Here is a 16,127-nt window from a genome sequence, read left to right on the forward strand (position 1 = left end):
TTTCCGCAGAGTCACTAAGAGAAAAAAAAGGGGGGGGGGGGGGGGTGATTGGCTTGTGTGGATATCCAGCACAGTCCACTATTTCATCAATATTCACATTTGTGATGGTTTTATTTTTAATCCTGGGCATTTGGAGGAGGAATACTGTCATATATATGTAAATATAACAATGTTATTCCAGTTATTTCACTTTGTAATGTGGTATAAATAAAAGATGTATGGATTTTAGTAATATAGTTTGATACAATTTATAATACCTATAAAGGCCTATGATTTGGTTTGTTGTGTTTTAAAGTATACGGGATGATGGCATCTACACATAGGGGCCACAGCAGATTTCTCTGCATATAATGAACACATTTTGTTATATAGAGCAATTAAAAAAAACTTACCTGCATGCAACCTGTCTCCTTCGGTTTCAACTGAAATATTAAAATCCTGTTTTAACTTTGTTTCTTTTGCAGGTTAACAGAGCTGAATGCCGGGGGAACACTTGTATTTGGTATTTAGTTGATGGTGCCCCTTCTACTAGGTACCTTCCCAGAAAAAAATATTGACCATTTTGTACATATTCTGCACTGAGGAAGAGCGAAAAATTGGCCAATAATAATAATTTATGTAACGCAGGGTAGGACAAACTTTGGCCCTCTAGCTGTGGTGAACCTACAAATCCCATTAGGCATTGGAAGACTTTGACAGCTGCCGGCATGACTCCCAGAGGCAGATGCATGATGGTATTTGTAGTTTCACCAGAGCTGGAAGGCTGAAGTTTGACTAGCCCTGATGTAATGTGTTGTTCAAGCAAAGCCATTGATAACAATTCTGTTGTATCTTTCCAGGTTCTAAATATGATTATCATAGATAATATTAGACTCATAGATAAATTAGTGGAAGGCACTTCATTAGAACCTTATTGGATAACAGCATGTTGCCTCTGGCTTCTATTCCACGCATGTACCCATGCTTGGAATAGAAGGTAAATATTGGTCACACTAGGGATTGAATCCGGGACCTTCTGCATGGTGTCCACAGATAACCACAACACTATAATACCACCGGATTGCTCAGTAGGAACAGGGCCTGGTATTGAGAAGGAGCTGGAGATACCTGGCGACAGTCCACCCATTGCAAGTCATTTTCCGGAGATTGGGTTGACTGTTAGTCAAGTACTCTGTCAATGTGTTCCTTGCTATAACCCATCGTGAAGGCTCCTATACATGATGGAAGGTCAGAACTTTAATCTACGACGGTGCCTTGGCACTGGCTTTGTCATATATTCCCAAATGTTTGCATATTGACACCTTTGTTTTTTTTATGTGAACATTAGACGCAGGTTTTAATTAATTTTATTTTCCTAACAAGGATGAGTGCTGGGAAACATTTATATTTGGCATTCGGAACCACATTCACACAAGAGGCACAGCATGGTGAAGACAAAAACCTCATCAGAAGCCAGTTTTCCAAATTACAATCTCCAATTTGTCATAGAGGGTTATCATTCAGTTACTTGATGAGCTGGCAGTAGGTCCGCTTTAGGATCTCACGGTGGAATGTCAGAGTGACTTTGAGCTGTCATTGGAGAACTGTATAAAGCACCGTTCCTCACGAGGCCTGAGGCACAATTTGGTGAATGCTGTCAGGGGTCAGTGAATCAAAAACGCAGCTGAGAATCTTGTTGGCCTAAAGAGAGAATAGGAGAGCAGATAAGGTAAGGTTGGGTGCTGGAGATAGACGTTGGAGGAAAACGAAGTGACACAGAAATGAGGAGATGAAGCAGGATCACTCTACTCAGTCAGCACATCTCCATCTTATCTCTCAATTCCCAAAGGAGCAGCCGTGAATGCAATTCACTGCCGCTAAATGAAATCAACAATATAAATGCAATTCTCTGCAACTTGGCCAGTGTCTGGTTAGTGTAAGTCATGTCAGCACAATGAATAGCTGCAGCTGGGAGGATCTGTGTGTGAAGGAACGTAGTGCTTACCTGTGGCTGGCTCTGCGGACTCAGTAATGCTTGTGTGAAGTTCTGTCCATTTTGCAAGTTAAAGCTGCAAAACAAAATAATAATGTTCAGCAGTAAATATAAAACGGAGGATGAAAAGTCATTTGTGGCCAGTGATGTGCATGAGATCATCAACACAGGAACCAACCGATTTTGGCCAAGTCATGTGACCATCATGCATCCATGGGTCCTATGCAGGAGCACCTTGGCCAACCAGCTTTGGTTAAGACCGGCCAGGTTGGAATTTGCATGCCATTATACAGTATATGCATATGGGAGCAGCCGTATCCAGGGGCGGACCTACCGCCGGTGCAGCTGGTGTGGCTGCACCGGGGCCTGATCTAAAGGGGGCCCAGTATCCGATCTAACACAGCCCAGGGGCAGAGATGGGGGGGGGGCGCCGTTGTCCGGTCGCCGAATACCATCGGATCAGTATCCGGCAGGCCCCCCCACCTCTGCGCTGGGAGTGTCCGATGATCACGTTGGTATGCGGCAGCCGGCGGGCCCCCTCATCCCAGCAAGCAGCCGCCTGAACACACGGGCGTGCTGTTTGAGACTGACACACACAGACTGGGGTGTTTTTCGGCAGCCTCCCCCACCAGAAAATAGCCAGAAGAGGTGAAGGTAAGTTATTAAATAAAATAATTATTTTTTGTAGCCCAACTAATGGACATGCTGTATAAAATACAGCTGGTACTTGTATTGCTATATAGCAGGTTCCATTCTGCATTGCTACTTCTTCATATAAACTGTATAGTGAGTGAGCGTTGTCACCCAAAAAGATAAAGTGTGCTACTGGCAGAATCATCAGGTAAAAGTAAAAGGAAACAAAGCCTGAAAGAAAAGAAAACTAATGCAGCTGCCACATCTAAGGACTGACAAGCTGCAATATATGACATTTTTGCTCTTGGGTTACGCTGTTTTAAGAAGAGCCATTACTGAATAAGTCCACAAGTGTCTGAAGTCATGTTACAACAGCTGGCATTGCCTTCCAGACCTTCGAGACATCTGCTGAATCTGCTTGCAATTAATTGAAGGAGAACACTCATCTCCTTTAATTGATTTTGTTAGATTCACATGTAGGAAAAGATCAGTGAATATAACCTAATTCATTTGTGTCTTTGGGGTAAAAACCTTGATTCTATGTATCGCCTGTGATTCTGTGTGTACATGGGCAGGGACACTTGCTCATCATTATGTAATATGGCTCTGCTTTCTGTGTAAGACCCCATTCACACCAGGGCGACAGCGTTTCAGCGTTTTCTTTGTGCGTTTTCTTTTTCTTTTAGCGTGTTTTTTTTTGCAGACTTTCTCCGCGTTTTCCAGGCATTTTCTGTTCATATGTAAGAGCATTTTATGCCTCGTTTTCAGTTGTCCAATAAACAGCAGTCTCAGCTGCAAAAACACGCTAAAAAAAAAGCGCGTAAAAGCGCAAAAACGTGCTGATCGCCGCATTCCATTGATGTCTATGGAGCAAAACGAGCTGATAAGCGCCACAAAAGAAGTTCATGGACTATTTTAAACAACGGGCATAATTGTATGTGCAATTCAGCGCGTTTGCGTGAAAGACCCCCATAGGAATACATGGGATTTGGATTTGCATGCATTTCAGTGCAGAAAAAAACACGCAACAAAGCTCCCTGGTGTGAATGGGGCCTAATGGAGTGAAGCACCAACTATGCTCCTGGTAGCCAGAGATCAACAGACCCAGCCTGCCTAGGCTCTAGGTGATATATGAATAACCTCTTTCTTGATAGTTCATTGAGGGACTCAGGGATTTTATTACAGTTGACTTATATTGCCACCGACAGGAGGTTGGGCCACTGGCAAAGAGAAAAAGTTGTAAGCCAGCCTCTCCTCTACCCAGCATGCCTCCGTTTTTTCCCTAGTGTCCAAGGAGGTTGGACACCTTTTCTTTAGCTCTGCTGAAAAGTTTAGCAGTTATTTTTTCAAGCCTTCTACCTTTGGATGACTTCAAGCAAGACCTTTTTGCTACACTGCTGGTGTTTTTAACTTGGTTACTTTAATCAAGGTTACTTGCTATAGGTCTACTTAAGCTAATCTAACTGCACCCCAGGATTGCCCTAGCAGTGTGTGCCTATGATCCTCCTGAGCCCCATCATCAAGCAGAGTCGGCGGGCCCGGTCATTATCTTTGATTCAGAGTCTGAGCCCCAACATTAGCCTCTGAGGAGGCTAATATTAAGCCACCTGCTGAATTGTTCAATTTTCAAGGGTTGTCTCAAACCTGACTGATGCAGTGCACATTACCCTGCATGTGGAGGATCAGCCTGCTGTTCCAGGCCTAGGGTATTTTAGAGCTCCAACAGCTGCTAAGACCTTCCCCCTATAACCGCTAATTCAGTAATTGCTCTTTGAGGACTGGAAACACCCTAAATGGTCCTGGACCCCTTTCTGACAGTGTGTCAGAACACTTTACTTTTGAGAGGGAGATCATAAATTGGTGGTCTTTTCCCACCATTGATGCACCATTATCGACATTAACAGGCACACTACCAGAGGGGTTAGAGGTGTTCTCACCTTTCAGTGTTTAGCTGACTGATTTACTGACAGTCGACTAAACACCCTCCTCAGATCCCAGTTTAATTTGACCTGAGTGGCTCCCTATCCTTTGTAGTAAACAATTTGCCAAACCATGTCATAAAGGATACTTTCCTAAACGTGACTCCTCTATCGCTCGGACAGGCCCTCATGTCATTGAACAACGGAAACAAATGTCTGGAGCCGTTTGTTTCCATTGTAATGGCTTGTTGCTAGAATTAAAACTTGTATCTCACACGGGACTTATGTCGGTACAAATGTGTAGGGCACTCTGGTTGCGTGCTTGGGACACCAGTAAAGGAACATTTGGTTGTCCTGAACCTGCTCTTGACACTGACATTAGCAATGTCATTGGTGACCAGGGCATGCTCCTGCCTCAATTCAGAAGGTCTGTGGAAGAGTCAGAGAAACCCCACTCTACTCTATCATCTTCTAATGCAGTTATTACATGTAGGCCTTCCAAGATTCTTATTCAGACCACAGGGTTTGCATCCAGAGGTCCTCCCAACACCTATGGTAACTCTTCTGCATGAAGCTGCTCCCCCACATGCAAGTGGGGACTGTTTGTTCATCCAGTTGGGCCCATTACCAGAGTTTCTTCCCACCATTTGGGAGATCAATTGGTGTCCCTCAATGGATGATAAAGAAAATATCATTTTTGTACATACTGTAAAATCTTTTTCTTGTAGTCCATTGAAGGACACAGGCCCCACCTCTGTGTTTTCTCTGGACCGGTGTATTGATTGCTCCCAAAACTGAGGCATGCTGTGTAGAGAAGGGATTATATGGGGCTAGCTTACAACTTTTTCTGTTTGCCAGTGTTCCAACCTCCTGCATGTGACAGTATAACCTGACTGTAATAGAATTTCTGTGTCCTTAAATCTTACAGTACACTTTTGCTCAAACTTATAACACGATTTGACCATGCTGACGTGTGCCCTGCTGATTTAGGTGAATTGTGAGTTTTAATGACTGGTCCTCTTTTTAACTCCAATGTCGATAACCTGAGTTGAGTTTTTCATTTTTAGCACAGTTCCAATGCTACATATGCAGTACAAGCAGTTCACTGGTTAATGTGACTTGTTTTCCATTGTAGAATTTCACTTCAAGCCTAATTTAATTCAGAGTACTACATAATTACATATATATCTAACCTATAATTTGGTATCCTGATGATGAAAACAAAAAGGATCTTATAAAAGAGGAGATGCTAGTTATAATGCACATATAAAAGACCTTGCATCATATGTCAAATACACCTCGGCCGCTGTCGACGGGAAGATTTCATAAGAGTTTTGAAAACCACCTTAAAAAAAAAAGAAATGGACCCTTTTCCGAGGCTCCTCAAAACCAACCCCACAGAAGAGATGATTTCAGTGAACGTAACTAGAATCCTGCTTTGCCGATTAAAATCCCTTTGCTGGGTTTTGTGTTCTTTCAATGGAACGCTTTAAACTCTGCCTGGCCTACTTTTCCTGTGCAGCTGGCTATAACTCATGGTTTTGAGGATAGAGGAGCTGGAACATCACAGATAAGAGCTAAGGAGGGGTGGGGAGACATACTTGGGAGCTCTGTATTGCCTTCCCTCTGACTTAGAGGAAGAAATCAACACAGCTTCCCACTGGGACCGACACAGCCTCCTGTCACACAGGCTGCTCCCCGCATGCTCCATGAAATAATAGTCTCCATGAGATATGCGTGATATGTACAGTATATGCATGCACAAATATATTACACACATACTGTACATTTCTATGGCTATTCTGTGTACCATTTATTTATTTATTACATGTATTTATATAGCGCTGTCAAATTTCACATTGTACATTTACATCAGCCCTGCCCTCAAGGAGCTGACAATCTAAGGTACATGGTGGGCCAATTAAGACAGGAGCCAAGTAACCTTCCAGCATGTCTTTGGAATGTGAAATGAAACCGGAGTACCTGGAGGAAACCCCACCAGCACAGGGAGAACATGCAAGCCCCATGCAGATAAGTGTCCTGGCTGGGATTCAAACCGGGGACCCAAGTGCTACAAGGCAGAAGTTCTAACCATTTTCCCCAGGGCTCCGACTTTTGGCCTGTTTTGAGGTTGAACTAAAGAGAAAAAATAATAAATGGTGAGAGGGCAGCTTCTTTGTTGCATGCTACGTCTCTTCTGAAGTAAAACCAACTCACCTGTCCATTTGCAATCTTCCATAGAATGTAAATGGAGCTGCACATGCGCAGTGTACATTCTTGGCACACCTCAGTTCCAGAATGAATGAACTCCTGTGCATATGCTTGGGAGTTGTGTCATCCCCCATCAACCAATTAAGATGGCTGAAGACCCGGCACCTACAAGAAGAAGTTGGGAAGACATCGGTGCTGGCAAGGGAGCAGATTGTACGCTCGCGGTTGGTGCACAAAAACTAAGTGCCATAGTGAGCATAAAAATTGCATGTGAACACACACAAAAATGTGCACTAGGGTATGTCTTAATGGTCTTTCTCTCGAAGAGATAGAGCCATTTCCCTGACCCCCCAGGGTTCATGGCACCAGACAGGGGCCGAGCACTCACGTCAACCTACCGAAACTCGGCCGACCACTAAATACTAGTTTGGGGGCTCTCTCAAAAAGAGCCCCCTGGTTTAGGGGAGGAAGGAACCTAACGGCCACACTTCCTCCCCTAGACTTCGGGGCTGGCCCAAAGACCCACACCTTCCATCCTTGTGGAGTGAAAAATAAGTGCACAAGTGTATGTATAGCCAAAATGGAGAGCACGGAAGGGTTATAACCCCTAATAGGTTACTTTTTTTTCTGCCTGTTTCCAGCTGGGAAGATTTCCCTTCACTTCCTGTCCTGGAGACACAACAGGAAAGGAGAGAAAATCTCTCCAAAGAGAACAGAATTCCTATCTTAGAGAGTTAAAACATTGTTTTCTGTGCCCTTGTAGTGAATGGCATTAATCAAGTGCAAAAAAAAAACGCCATTCACTGCACACAGTGTGAACGGGCCCCAAGTCTGTGTGAGAACATTTGTGATGAGGTGTGCGGCTATTATTCACCTCTGCCAGCACAGAGCCCTGCATTAGAGGCCAAAAAGCAGCATCTTTACTGGGAGAATAAGGTATGTTAAAGCATTTCCATACAAAAATCTGTCACAATTCTTAGCATGTGGGATTAAAGACTCTTAAGGTGCAAGACCTCAACTGAGTTCTAAAGTAAACATGTGCTGAGAAAAACAGACTGTCATTGCGGACTTTCTTCTAAAAATGTTGGTTACTCGACTAATCCAATGGCTTTCATAATTTATAAACATCTGACAGATCTAACATGCAGAATAGGAAGTTGGAGCTCCTAATTTGCATATGTGTTCCAAAAGTACAGACATTATTTGATCAGCGTGAACGCCCGGCAGACAGTATTGCCAGTAGGGAAGGTCAGCAAAGGCAGTTTGGATAAGTCCCTAGAATCCACAAAGGTCAATATGGGTCTAGAAGGTATCAACCATCTTCATTATTGTCTGCAGAGATTTTAAACATACAGGAAAATCTCTGCAACTGATAAGCAATATTTTTAATTTTCCCTTGGTCAAAGAATGATTCACCCAGTAAAATGTCACCTACATTGGGGACAAGAACCGCTGTGGATTTGGCGGTACATCAGCCTGGCCAGCGCTGACATCTCTCTGTGTTGCTCAGTCCTCGGAGAGAGGTGTGCTCTGCTATGGCCGGGGTAAGGGACGGTGTTTGTACTTTGTCTGCACGTAGCACGGCACGAATGTCAAAGCTGAACGCCAGCCAGTGTGCCGGCTGGGTTATTAAGTCCCAGTGCCCTTCACCGTGCACAGTTGCTGTATGTATGACGGACTCTGTGACATCTTCTAAGTCACAGAAATCCTAGCACACCATCTAATCTGCAGCATAATAAAAGCTCTCTATAAACGGATTTCGCTTGCGCATAATCCATCAGAGGAAACCGAACAGTCCCGGCTTCAGCCTACCAAATCCTCTCTCTCTCTCTGACCCCCTGAGTGCCATGTCGGGAATTAACCTTGAGAGCCCTGGAACATAATAAGTGACCAGACTACGTTCAGTCGAATGCCAGAGCCAATGTCAAAACGGGTAAATTGAGTCCCAGTGGTGCAGCTTAGAACCAGGTTTCTGTAAAGGTGACATTGTGGAACTATCACTGCTCCATGTGTTTGAGAATGTCCTCCATGGCATGCACGGTCCCACAGCTAGGTGACGCCATTCTCAAAGAACAGCGCACACTGAGCTCTCCTTGAACCAATGTAGTTAAAGTGTATGTAAAACCAAGCAAAAATATGTCATATAGTGCAGATCCTGCACTGAGACTGGATAGTCAAGGTATAAGAGGAGGGGGGTAGGAGAAAGAACAAACCCAAATTAAATTGTAATATATTTCAGCTTACCAGACCTTAGATGTGCTGGCTGCATTAGTTTTCTTCTTTGTTAGGCCAAGAGTATTTTCAAATGCAAATACAGAAAAAATATCTGTTGATTCTTCCAGAATTCCAATGCTCTGATAACTGCCTTTGCACTTCCTGTGCACCTTACTAATATCTCAAACAATGTTATCAGCTTTCCCGGCCATCTTGTGTAAACCCCCAAATCCTCTTCCCTATATAAAGGAGATGAGGAGAGAAGGCAGAGTTTGTAGTCCACATTGGGAGTGCAGCCAAGGGTGACAACGGTACTCATCCACAGATACAGTGCAGCATGTGAGCGTTGTCACCCTGAGATAGGAAGTGTGTTACTGTCAAGATCACCTGATGAAAATACATGTAAAAAAAAGACTGAACAAAGAAAACTAAGGTGTGATAAGTTGAAATGTATTAAAACATTTTTTGGGGGGGGGCTTAGGTATGCCTCAAAGAGGAACTCGGGGCCAAACTTTTATTAACCCTTGCAGTGGGGCTACCCGAACTGCAAGGGTTAATTGCTCGTTTTTGTCTAGGTGCTTTAAAAAAAAAGAGTTATACTCACATGAATTGCGGAGCCGTCTCCCTGCTTCTCCGGTCACTGAAACCTGTCTTCTCCATCGCTGCAACATTAGAATGTTCCTCAGTGTACCCACATCTATACACTGTGTATGAAACATGATGATTTAGAGACCGCTGCAGTGGAGGGGGTAAGAAGTTGGAAGGACCAGTCTAAGAACATGCTGGCTCTAAGGTTCAGGCGAGTATAGCTTCTTTTTTTTTTTAGCAGCAAGATAAAAATGAGCAGTTAACCCTTGCAGTGCGGGGATAGCCACACTGCAAAGGGTTAATCAAAGTTTTGTTTGGAATTCTTCTTTAGTATATATTACGTATATAAAGATTTATCAACAATTTTTACTTGCAAATGTCATACAACAAAACTTTTTTTTATGGAAATGCACTTTCTGCACTCCATTGCTCTATGCTGGTACTTAGGTTCTTATCAAAGCATTCTCACACACACTTGTAGCATGGAGAAAGAGAAGAAACATATCTGGCCAGTTCAGTTGGTGTGTACTGGACACCTTGGCCACACAGGCTTAGTGGTTAGCACTTCTGCCTTGCAGCACTGGGGATCCCCGGTTCAAATCCTGATCAGGAATTTGATTTAAGGAGGTTGCATGTTCTCCCTGTGCTTGTGTGGGTTTCCTCCGGGTACTCCGGTTTCCTCCCACACTCCAAAGACATGCTGGAAGGTTAATTGGCTCCTGTCTAAATTGGCCCTGTGCATGTGATATAGGGACCTTAGATTTTAAGCTCCTTTAGGGCAGGGACTGATGTGAATGTGCAATATGTAAAGCACTGTGTAAATTGTCAGCGCTATATAAATACCTGTAATAAATAAAATAAATGTTTGTTATGTGTTCCCATATAGCATACCTATAAATAGTTGAAAAAAAAAGAATAGAATATCTTACAAAGTGCAATAATGGGACAGGTTAAGGGACAGTGTTTTTGGGTACAGTAACATACAATTTACCACCCAAGCCTTGAGATCTTTAAAGAAGAACTCCATCTTTAAATATATATATACACATATGTTATATATATGGTATATATATATATACATCTGGTGTGTGTATATATATATATATAAAAAAATGGGCCCTTTTCTACTTTTCTACAGCATGCTGGTTGTGGCTAGGCTTTCCTACACAGGCTGTGGATACTTTCTTTAAAAAAAAACCTGCAAGACTTTGACACCTTTTGTTTTGATGCATCTGGAACGGTTTTATCAAATTAAAACTAAAAGTTAATTTGGGCTTTAAGATTTTAGAGGTCCCATTTAACACAAAAATAACTTCCCTAGACACTGCTTCTCTTCTGAGGCTGCTGAAAGCTGTACTATGAATGACATGTGCTGACAAGCAGGCTACTTGTGCCCTGCAGAAGCCATTAACAGAGTAGTTCCACCAAGAGTAAAGTCCACCCACCACAAGTAGCAAAATCTAAGGACACAAGGTGGGGTCAGAAGGAGGCGGGTATGTGAAGCCTCATTACAAATGAGAAAAGCAAGGTATTTAAAGGCTTAAAGTGACATTAAACCCTTAGATTTTTTAACATAAAACAAGACTGTAAGGTGCGCCTTACTGTAATCCATGGTTGTTTCCCTTCTCTTTGCTGCTCTTCCTTTTAAATCTGTATCGGTTCTCGTGCTGGGCAGGACTTCTGTTTTGCAGCAGACTGCCTTGTCTCTGAAATGGATACGTGGTGTCTGTGTGTACGTTGCAACCTGAGCCAGCACTACAGGAAGAGGCACTCAGCTGCAAAAGGAAGTTCTCCCCCAGCATGAGAAGACATGAGGATTTAAAAGGAAGAGCAGCAAAGAGAAGGGAAGCTACCATGGATTACAGTAAGGCACACATAAGCTGGCCATACTCTATACCGGGTGTAGCAAACCTCCGGCCCGCCAGCTGTGGTGAAACTACAAATCCCATGATGCATCTCTCTCCGGGAGTCATGTCTGTGGCTGTGGGAATCAAGCAATGCCTCATGGGATTTGTAGCTCCACCACAGCTGGAGGGCCAGAGGTTTGCTACCCCTGCTCTATACAAATTTTGGATGCTTCTTGAACCAGCCGAAATTTGCACAGTGGGTACCACTGTTGGATCCCCTTTTGGCTGGCATCCATCAGCTGATCAAAGAAGCTGCTTGTGAAACCTAAATTGTGGACATGAAGGTGATTACTAATCACAAAGCATAATGAGAAAGTCGTCCTCCAAACTCCCAGGAGCCAATAAAACAAAATCAACATACTAACCACCCCCCAACAAAGGATTTTCCCATTGTCTGGTTATCCGGCTCTCTTGGTTTTGTAGGCATGGAAAATGTTCATTGTCTAAACAGTGAGATGAGATCAATGTGCTTCTGCTAAATTATTCAACTCATTTCCTTTGCTAATTACCGTATTCTCATGTGTTTTATTCCTGACAGAATTACAGTGCTGCTTACCTGCCCATTAGTGAGTCGAAACAGGTTACTGCATTGTCCCTCTGAGCGGCTATTAGTAGACAGGGGCCCTCCGTCACAGCACAGGACTGAAACAAATAAAGATCATCTTCCAAAAATGAAGCAAATAACAAAGAGAGTGGATTATATTTGTATCCCCTATAGACATATATATTACCCGTACATTAGCTTTCATCGCTGAGAGTTTCCCAGGGGGAGTGCGATGTCCGACACTAATGTTCCCTACTAAGGCTACATTCATATCTCTATGTATTAGTATTGTGCATTGAAGAAAATCCTCCTGCTGCATCCCTGGTACAGCCTCTAGCTAAACTGATCTTCCAGAAGGATAAACAGCAATGTACGTAAAACACACCTAAAACCCAATGTCATTCTAATACTAACTCAGCCTGCAATCCTAACACTATCCTTCCATTTAATCCTAACACAACCCCCCTCTAATCCTAACACCAACCTTCCATGTAATCCTATTCCTAACATGAACCCCTTCTAATTCTAACACTAACCTTCCATGTAATCCCAACACGAACCCCCTCTAATTCTAACACTAACCTTCCATGTAATCCCAACATGAACTCCCTCTAATCCTAACACTAAACTTCCATGTAATCCCAACATGAACCCCCTCTAATTCTAACACTAACCTTCCATGTAATCCCAACATGAACCCCCTCCTCTAATTCTAACCCTAACCTTCCATGTAATCCCAAAATGAACCCCTTCTAATCCTAACACTAAACTTCCATGTAATCTCAGCATGAGCCCCTTCTAATTCTAACACTAACCTTCCATGTAATCCTAACATGAACCCCTTCTAATTCTAACACTAAACTTCCACGTAATCCTAACATGAACCCCCTTTAATCCTAACACTAAACTTCCACAAAATCCTAACATGAACCCCATAATCCTAACACAAACAATTACATGGGGTGTTTGTGTTAAGGTTACAGGGAGGGTTAGGGTTATAATTACAGGCAGGGTTAGTATTGGTGATACAGGGAGGGTTAGTATTAGGATTACAGGGAAGGATAGTATTTAGGACTACATGGAAGGATAGTGTTATCCGTTATCCTAACACTAAAAGGTGCCCATACACCTTATAATTTATCTGCAGATTTTCTGTGGTCAGATGGAGAAAGTGCAGCAGATTGGCCCAGGTGGAGATTCCTCCATCCATACAGTTTAGCATAGATGGAGGAATCTGTTGCACCTTTTCCATCTGACCACAGAAAGTCTGCAGATCATCTATAGGTGTATGGCCAGCTTTACTCTCCCTGTAATAATAAAGAAGCACAGATGGCAGGCTGACAATGTTGGTGCTCATTGAGAGGTTGTGGCATAGCATTGTTACCCTGTAACAGGAAGTGCTGTTACTGGCAGGACCTCCAGGTAAGAAACTTTAAAACAGATTCCTGAACAAAGATTTGCTTATAATAAGAATATATAGTGAGACCTGATACCAAACATACTGGAAAAGGACGTAGAGTTACATACACTTTAAAGTTTGCAGTGCGACTTACTGCTCTGCATAAACAGCCCTTAGAGGCATAAGCAGGCGCTCTAAATATGTTCTGTTCTGATAAACTGAAATTTTGGCATATTTATCCCTGCGACTTCTTAAAACACTTTTATATAATCCGGTTAATGAACATTATGTTATTTGTATACACTGGCTCGACAAAGTAAAACAAAACACATCAAAGGATACTGACCTCATTTTCACAGCTATAGCCCAATAAAGGTCCCCTTAAGGCATAAGACAGCATGAATTATGTCTGATTTCTGCTGAATTGACCGAAATTTGAACTGTGGGACCTGGAATATTGTCAGCTCAACAGTGACTGCATCCTATTAGGCGCAGTCACTGTTCGGCAGCACCATTGTATTCAGGCATCTGTGGTGCCATTAGCATGGACCGGGGAATTAACCGATTTTCTCCCATCAGCCTGTGCACTGCTGAACGACAGAAAATCTAGCCATGTATGGCCAGCTTTACAATGGTGTGCATACTCGGACAATGCTAGGAAAGCCAAATAGGGAGGATATTGATCCTTTATAGGTGCCTCTGCACAGTTACAATATCTAAAGACTAAGGGGGTTATTCACAAAGCCGCCAAAGGCAGACGAGTGAATAACCCAGCTGAAGTGAGACGAACGCTGTTCGGCTATTCACTTCTGGCTTGTACGGCTGATTTCAGCCATACATCGGCTGCCTTTGGTCAGCCGAACATGCTCTGCATGTTCGACTCAGCCGATCCAACATTTGGATCAGCTGAGCCGAAGCTCAGGCAGCTCACTTGCTGCCGTTCGCCCCTATAGGGGCTGAACGGCAGTAAGTGAATAGCCGAATGCTGCCGGTACCTCCAAGGTAGCGGGCAGAATAGAAAAAAACCAGACGAACTCCTGCCGCATAAAGAAGCATGTGCCAGATGCTAGCAAAATAAAAACAATTGGGCGGAGCTAGCGGTGACATCACTGCTGGCTCCGCCCAACTGTTTCCTATTGGCCGCACCTGCCAGAGTCTTCTAGCAGGTTCCGGCCAATAAATAACAACTGGGCAGAGCCGGCCGTGACCTCACAGCCGGCTCCGCCCAGTTGCTATTGCATAATGACAGATCAGCGTCCCCATGTCATTTGGGAGCGCTGATCTGTCATTAAAACTGGGCGGAGCGAGCCGTGAGACCAGACTGTTTCCAGACCCAAAATGCATCCCAATGCTATTTCTGGCCTCTGTTCCCACCAGCGCAGTCTGTTCCAGACCAGACCAGACAAATACTGCTTGTCCTATTTTGTCTGGTCTGGAATGCACTGGAACGCATCAAAAACGCACCTGTAAGATCATTTTAAGCTAAATTTCCAATCGCTGCAAAATCACAGCAAAAACGCAATGCACTATGTTCCAGATCTGGTCCGGAAAATGTTGTGAACCCAGCCTAAGAGTGGACACCCAGATCATCACACCCAATTTGTGAATGGTTCTAATTACACTTAGGCCTTGTTCACATCAAGCGCGGAGCAGGTGCAGAGCAGAGCAGAGCAGTTGCAGACCGGAGCAAAACTGCGTCCAATGTATTCCAATGGTATTTTTAGCTCCAGTTCACATCGCAACGTGCAGTTCCAGAGCAGGTAAAAAAACTGCAGCAGGCCCTATTTTACCTGCTCTGGAACGCATCAAAAACGCATGCAAATGCCTGGAACGTACTGAAAGCCCATGTTAAACTATAACGCATCAAAAACCCGGCACAACCCACTGCACTGCGTGCGCAGAAACCTGAGCGGATCTGCTCTGCATTTGGTGTGAGCAAGGTCTTAGTGTAGCAGAAGAAATGTGGTCTCCAAAGAAAAAAAAACCCCAATGTCATGGTCAACGCCAGGTTTTACAGCACTGGGGAACAATACAGTGTTGTAGAGTCGGTATCCTCTGTCCTGTTACCAAAATGTCATTAAGCTGTGCATCTCATACATACAGATAAAGATATACCTGTGATGACAAGTTATCCTTTGTACAGTATAACTCCGCCATAATCTGAGCCTGCCACTGGTCAAACGCAGTGAGCTGCACCCCTGTGACGCGGAACTCCTTCTCAGCCAGCTTCTCTAGCCCCTGGATATAGGCAGGTGGGGACCCTTGCAGCGCCCCGGCCGGGAAAAGCAGGCAGGTCGTCTGGCACAGGGCGCTGATGAACAGCAAACCTAGAAAGCAAACGCAAAACACATTATTCCAGCCACCTAATCTCGTGTCAGCATTAGAAGCAAATGCTACCTCCTGATGCATCATTCCAATGTCATTGTTCTATAATTGTTCTAATTGACTTCTTCGTAGCAGAAAATACCGGGTAGATGTGATATCTGACAATGGTGTCACGGCATCTGCCTGTCACATGTAATTTATAGAATCATTTAAGAGTGTAACTTCTTGATTAATTTATGTTCAATATTGACAAGATCGAATAATTATTATGTAGAGAATCACACGATGTAGGCACAACAATTAGATAAAGACGGCGACAACATCACACTTGAATGACACTTCTGTTCTGCTGGAATTTGGGCGCGTACATGTGTCATTAAAGAGACCCTGTTCACCGGACCATTCATTTCAACAA

The sequence above is a fragment of the Nanorana parkeri genome, unplaced genomic scaffold (genome assembly GCF_000935625.1).
Source record: "Nanorana parkeri isolate BGI_ZX_2015 unplaced genomic scaffold, ASM93562v1 scaffold19, whole genome shotgun sequence".
NCBI lineage: Eukaryota > Metazoa > Chordata > Amphibia > Anura > Dicroglossidae > Nanorana > Nanorana parkeri.